Raw genomic sequence first — 8,105 nt, 5'->3', positions numbered from 1 at the left:
CAACACAGAGACCAGGACAATCACATATGATAAATGGTACCTTCAACACAGAGACCAGGACAATCACATATGATAAATGGTACCTTCAACACAGAGACCAGGACAATCACATATGATAAATGGTACCTTCAACACAGAGACCAGGACAATCACATATGATAAATGGTACCTTCAACACAGAGACCAGGACAATCACATATGATAAATGGTACCTTCAACACAGAGACCAGGACAATCACATATGATAAATGGTACAACACAGAGACCAGGACAATCACATATGATAAATGGTACCTTCAACACAGAGACCAGGACAATCACATATGATAAATGGTACCTTCAACACAGAGACCAGGACAATCACATATGATAAATGGTACCTTCAACACAGAGACCAGGACAATCACATATGATAAATGGTACCTTCAACACAGAGACCAGGACAATCACATATGATAAATGGTACCTTCAACACAGAGACCAGGACAATCACATATGATAAATGACACCTTCAACACAGACCAGGACAATCACATATGATAAATGGTACAATCACATATGATAAATGGTACCTTCAACACAGAGACCAGGACAATCACATATGATAAATGGTACCTTCAACACAGAGACCAGGACAATCACATATGATAAATGGTACCTTCAACACAGAGACCAGGACAATCACATATGATAAATGGTACCTTCAACACAGAGACCAGGACAATCACATATGATAAATGGTACCTTCAACACAGAGACCAGGACAATCACATATGATAAATGGTACCTTCAACACAGAGACCAGGACAATCACATATGATAAATGGTACCTTCAACACAGAGACCAGGACAATCACATATGATAAATGGTACCTTCAACACAGAGACCAGGACAATCACATATGATAAATTGCAGTGATGCAAAGAACAACGACCCTGTTGTTGTCACTATGTACACTCACGCCCACAGCCCTCGATTAGATTCACTTCATCTCAAATCATGTTAACAGGTGTAGCTGGAGTGACAGACAGTAGTGTAGTGATGTGAACGTGTCATAATGACATGGGCATGTTAACAGGTGTAGCTGGAGTGACAGGCAGCAGTATAGAGTTCCGGCTAAAGGCGAAACGTGCAAAACGTTCATAATAATTAGCATATAGACCGTGTCAATATCACCAAGCTCAACTCCCAAGGCAATGTACCTAATAGACAGAAGGAAAGAGCACCTGAGTGCATTTAGAATCAGGACACAACACTGAAGAGGGAATGGCAAGAACATTGCACTTCTGACACACATACCTGTACATACATACAGTACATACATACAGTACATACATACAGTACATACATACAGTACATACATACAGTACACAAATACCTGTACATACATACAGTACATACATACAGTACACAAATACCTGTACATACATACAGTACATACATACAGTACATACATCCAGTACATACATCCAGTACATACATCCAGTACATGCAGTACATACATCCAGTACATACATCCAGTACATACAGTACATACATACAGTACATACATACAGTACATACATACCAGTACATACATACCTGTACATACATACCTGTACATACATACACACAGTACACACACACACATTACATACATACAGTACATACACAGTACATACATACAGTACATACATACCTGTATATACACACAGTACATACATACCAGTACATACATACCAGTACATACATTCCAGTACATACATACCAGTACATACACACAGTACATGCATACATACCAGTACATACATACATGACATACATACCTGTACATACATCCAGTAATAATAATAATAATATATGCCATTTAGCAGACGCTTTTACATACATCCAGTACATACATACAGTACATACCTATAGTACATACATACAGTACATACATACCAGTACATACCAGTACATACATACCTGTACATACATACACACAGTACACACACACACACATTACATACATACAGTACATACACACAGCACATACAGTACATACATACAGTACATACATACCTGTATATACACAGTACATACATACCAGTACATACATACCAGTATATACATTCCAGTACATACATACCAGTACATACATCCAGTACATACATACAGTACATACATACATACCAGTACATACATACCAGTACATACATACCAGTACATACATCCAGTACATACATCCAGTACATACATACACAGTACATACATACAGTACATACATACAGCACATACATACAGTACATACATACCAGTACATACATACCAGTACATACATACACAGTACATACATACAGTACATACATACAGTACATACATACAGTACATACATACCTGTACATACACACAGTACATACATACCTGTACATACATACACACAGTACACACACACACACACATTACATACAGTACATACACACAACACATACAGTACATACATACAGTACATACATACCTGTATATACACACAGTACATACATACAGTACATACATACCAGTACATACATACCAGTACATACATTCCAGTACATACCAGTACATACATACCAGTACATACACACAGTACATACATACAGTACACACAGTACATACATACAGTATACATACAGTACATACATACAGTACACACAGTACATACATACAGTAATACAGTACATACATACATACCTACATACATACAAGTGAATACACATTAGACACTGATAAAGGTTATTGTGCTCCACACAGACGTACATAAATAACTGTTTCTCTTTAGCTTGTGCATCATCGTTGTTTTAGATGAAATGTCAGATAGTGACTTCTCATCCTGGTGGCAGACAGCTGGCTCACAGCCAGGTGCTGTCTTTGTTCTGATCCCAACAGCCCTTCAGTTACAAGTTAACCCACAGACTGTTAGTTAACCCACATACTGACAGTTAACCCACAGACTGTTAGTTAACCCACAGACTGTTAGTTAACCCACAGACTGTTAGTTAACCCACAGACTGACCGTTAAGCCACAAACCGACAGTTAACCCACAGACTGACAGTTAGTTAACCCACAGACTGTTAGTTAACCCACAGACCGACAGTTAACCCACAGACTGACAGTTAGTTAACCCACAGACTGTTAGTTAACCCACAGACTGACATTTAGTTAACCCACAGACTGTTAGTTAACCCACAGACTGACATTTAGTTAACCCACAGACTGTTAGTTAACCCACAGACTGTTAGTTAACCCACAGACTGACATTTAGTTAACCCACAGACTGTTAGTTAACCCACAGACTGTTAGTTAACCCACAGACAGTTAGTTAACCCACAGACTGACAGTTAACCCACATACTGACAGTTAGTTGACCCACAGACTGTTAGTTAACCCACAGACTGTTAGTTAACCCACAGACTGACATTTAGTTAACCCACAGACTGTTAGTTAACCCACAGACAGTTAGTTAACCCACAGACTGACAGTTAACCCACATACTGACAGTTAGTTAACCCACAGACTGTAAGTTAACCCACAGACTGTTAGTTAACCCACAGACTGTTAGTTAACCCACAGACTGACAAAGACAACCCCTTAAAAGCTCCATCGAATAACAACCACTTGCAGCGTAACATGACTATAGCGTTCAGCCCACAGGCAGCAGGAAGGAAAGTAGAAAGACAAGAAGCCATTACCAAAAACAAAGCAAGCTCTTCAGGTTGATTGAAACCCTTCACTTGGAATAGCATGCTATAGAAATCACAAAGAAAGAAGTATAATTGTAACGGCTGTTGGAAGGAGAGGACCAAAGCGCAGCGTGGTACGTGTTCATCATTTTATTAATGGAACTGAACACTGAATAGCAAAACAACGACGACGACGACGACGCGACGACGACGACGACGACGAGAACAACCGAAACAGTTCGGTCTGGTGCAGACACAAAAACAGAAAGCAGCTACCCACAAAAACCCAGTGGGAAAAAGCTACCTAAGTACCGTTCTCAATCAGAGACAACGATAGACAGCTGCCTCTGATTGAGAACCACACCCGGCTAAAAAACAAAGAAATGCAAAACATAGAAAACGAACATAGAATGCCCACCCTAGTCACACCCTGGCCAAACCAAAAGAGAGAATAAAAGCCTCTCTATGGCCAGGGCGTGACAATAACTAAAGATGGCTGCAGTAAACCCGTGAAACTGGAGGGCAACGAAGAAAAAACCCAGAGGGATAAAGAGAGGATGTGAAGATGGCGTGAGTGAAAGAAAAAACACCATGTGACCTGGCCAACAGGAAACGTTTTCTTCCACGACCATCCCTCTATCCATCCTCTCACTGTAGCGCCTAACAGCACTGATACGTCCAGCAGGGGTTAATATACTGTACATCCCTAATGGCACCCTAATCCATATATAGTGCACTACTATAGCACCTTGTTCCCTATTTAGTGCACTACTTTTGACCAGGGCCTTAGGCCGGGATTTCATCCGATGGCTGTCGACAATGCAGCATTTAAAGATAATTTATGATTGAGCCGATATCTGTAGTGTGAATACAATCTCTGCAATCGGGGGAACATGACAAGAAGTTCCGCTATGACCTCTGTGGGAATATTACTTATCCCAGACAACCCTGTAGCTATGACCTCTGTGGGAATATTACTTATCCCAGACAACCCTGTAACTATGACCTCTGTGGGAATATTACTTATCCCAGACAACCCTGTAGCTATGACCTCTGTGGGAATATTACTTATCCCAGACAACCCTGTAGCTATGACCTCTGTGGGAATATTACTTATCCCAGACAACCCTGTAGCTATGACCTCTGTGGGAATATTACTTATCCCAGACAACCCTGTAGCTATGACCTCTGTGGGAATATTACTTATCCCAGACAACCCTGTAGCTATGACCTCTGTGGGAATATTACTTATTCCAGACAACCCTGTAGCTACAGCTGAGGACAGGAATATTACTTATCCCAGACAACCCTGTAGCTACGGCTGAGGACAGGAACATTACTTATCCCAGACAACCCGGAGGCTACAGCTGAGGACAGGAATATTACTTATCCCAGACAACCCGGAGGCTACAGCTGAGGACAGGAACATTACTTATCCCAGACAACCCTGTAGCTACAGCTGAGGACAGGAACAGTACTTATCCCAGACAACCCGGAGGCTACAGCTGAGGACAGGAATATTACTTATCCCAGACAACCCTGTAGCTACAGCTGAGGACAGGAACATGACTTATCCCAGACAACCCTGTAGCTACAGCTGAGGACAGGAACCATCCCAGACAACCCGGAGAGGAGGACTACATCCCAGCTGAGGACAGGAACATTACTTATCCCAGACAACCCTGTAGCTACTTATCCCAGACAACCCTGTAGCTGAGGACAGGAACAGTACTTATCCCAGACAACCCGGAGGCTACAGCTGAGGACAGGAATATTACTTATCCCAGACAACCCTGTAGCTACAGCTGAGGACAGGAACATGACTTATCCCAGACAACCCTGTAGCTACAGCTGAGGACAGGAACATTACTTATCCCAGACAACCCTGTAGCTACAGCTGAGGACAGGAACATTACTTATCCCAGACAACCCTGCTGAGCTACAGACTGAGGACAGGAACAGGAATATATTACTTATCCCAGACAACCCGGAGGCTACAGCTGAGGACAGGAATATTATCCCAGACAACCCGGATCCCAGGAACAACCCCCAGACAACCCTGTAGCTACAGCTGAGGACAGAACAGACAACCCGGAACAGCTGAGGACAGGAACATTATCCCAGACAACCCTGTAGCTACAGCTGAGGACAGGAACATGACTTATCCCAGACAACCCTACAGCTGAGGACAGGAATATTACTTATCCCAGACAACCCTGTAGCTACTGCTGAGGACAGGAACATTACTTATCCCAGACAACCCTGTAGCTACAGCTGAGGACAGGAACATTACTTATCCCAGACAACCCTGTAGCTACAGCTGAGGACAGGAACAGTACTTATCCCAGACAACTCTGTAGCTACAGCTGAGGACAGGAACATTACTTATCCCAGACAACCCTGTAGCTACAGCTGAGGACAGGAACATTACTTATCCCAGACAACCCTGTAGCTACAGCTGACGACAGGAACAAGTAGAAGAAGTTCCTCTATGACCACTTGAGTCATCATACGAGCAAAAGGACAATATAGGTGGAATCATGTTTCACAGGCTCTGATGCCCGCAGTATGTTGTAGGGGCTACAGTCCATTACGGTTGACAAAGGAAGACCCAGCCGTGATCTACCCAGCGATGCCTCTCTACAAGACCAACTCAGTGCATTTTCTGACCGCTTCAACAATAACAACATTTGTGCCGGGTGTGAGGGTTGCCAACCGACCCTGAAGATTTGGTGATCTCGCTCTCCGAGGCCAACGTGATTGTCCTCGTTGTCCAAATCACTAAGGAATTAACATGGTCTACACACGCGCACAGTCATGAAGAAGGAGCAACAGCGCCTCTTCCCCCTCAGGAGGTTGAAAAGATTTTGCATGGGCCCTCAAATCCTCAAGAATTTATACAGCTGCACCATCGAGAGCATCTTGACTGGCTGCATCACCACCTGGTATGGTAATAGCACTGCCCCTGATCGCATGGCGCTACAGAGGGTGGTGCAGCTAGCCCAGTACATCACTGGGGCCGAGCTCCCTGCCATCCAGGACCAAAATATCAGGTGGTGTGAAATGAAGGCCCGGAAAAGCGTCAACGACTCCAGCCAACACATAGAATGTTCTCTCTGCTTCCGCACGGTACCGGTGCATGAAATCTGACACCAACAGGCCCCTGAACAGTTTCTATCCCCAAGCCATATACGACCGCTGAACAACACCGACTATCTGAGTTGACCCTTGTGGTTTATTTTTTCACTGTTTCTATGCACACTGACAGGGCCCTGCACAGTCACACACACTGACAGGGCCATGCACAGTCACACACACTGACAGGGCCATGCACAGTCACACACACTGACAGGGCCCTGCACAGTCACACACACTGACAGGGCCCTGCAGTCACACACACTGACAGGGCCATGCACAGTCACACACACTGACAGGGCCATGCACAGTCACACACACTGACAGGGCCCTGCACAGTCACACACACTGACAGGGCCATGCACAGTCACACACACTGACAGGGCCCTGCACAGTCACACACACTGACAGGGCTCTGCACAGTCACACACACTGACAGGGCCCTGCAGTCACACACACTGACAGTCCAACACACACACACTAGGACACATTTTTACACAATAGGACTCGTTAACAGGCGGTGCTGAACATGTCCTCTCCGGCTAGATCAACAGCTGTCCTCCGTGATAAAGATCACACACACACACACACACACACACACACACACACACACACACACACACACACACACACACACACACACACACACACACACACACACACACACACACACACACACACACACACACACACACACACACACACACACACACTTTGTTATTGATTACTACATTGTCGGTTTAGAGGTGACAAGAAAGGCATTTTGTGAACCTTTAAAAGCCGCATTAATCACAGATCTGCTGAAATCCTCAGCTGTTCCATAATGCATATAAAGGTTGCATAACTAAAATGACAGGAACATGTTATAAAGGTAAATCAATTGCGTCCCATCTTTTCTATGATTGTGTGCACAGACAATTAGTCGTTTTTCAAATGGAGCCCCCTGGCATTCTATCCAATCAGCGGTTAGCTCTGCTTTATTAGTTTGCTTGACATTTAAAGGTAATTTCTGATTGAGCCGACATACGCAGCGTTTAACATGAATGTGGTCACGGCGAACATTGCCTTTAAAAAGGTGCATAGCCTAAAAGAGGCGATCGGATTGAATCCCTGCCTGAGAGGCTTAAATCAGAGGCTCAATTCAGAAGTGCTATTGACCCTTAATTTATACGCTGCCCTCTTCTATCAGTCCTCAATGGAGTGTTTTGCACAATAGAATCGCATCAAATCTGAAGAGATGTAGGGATTGTGTTGTTGTGAATATAGAGACGTTGTTGCTCGTGGTGTT

The sequence above is a fragment of the Oncorhynchus gorbuscha genome, linkage group LG02, assembly GCF_021184085.1.
Source record: "Oncorhynchus gorbuscha isolate QuinsamMale2020 ecotype Even-year linkage group LG02, OgorEven_v1.0, whole genome shotgun sequence".
Taxonomy (NCBI): Eukaryota; Metazoa; Chordata; class Actinopteri; order Salmoniformes; family Salmonidae; genus Oncorhynchus; species Oncorhynchus gorbuscha.
The sequence above is the reverse complement of the archived record's forward strand: the minus strand, read 5'-3'. Positions refer to the sequence as shown.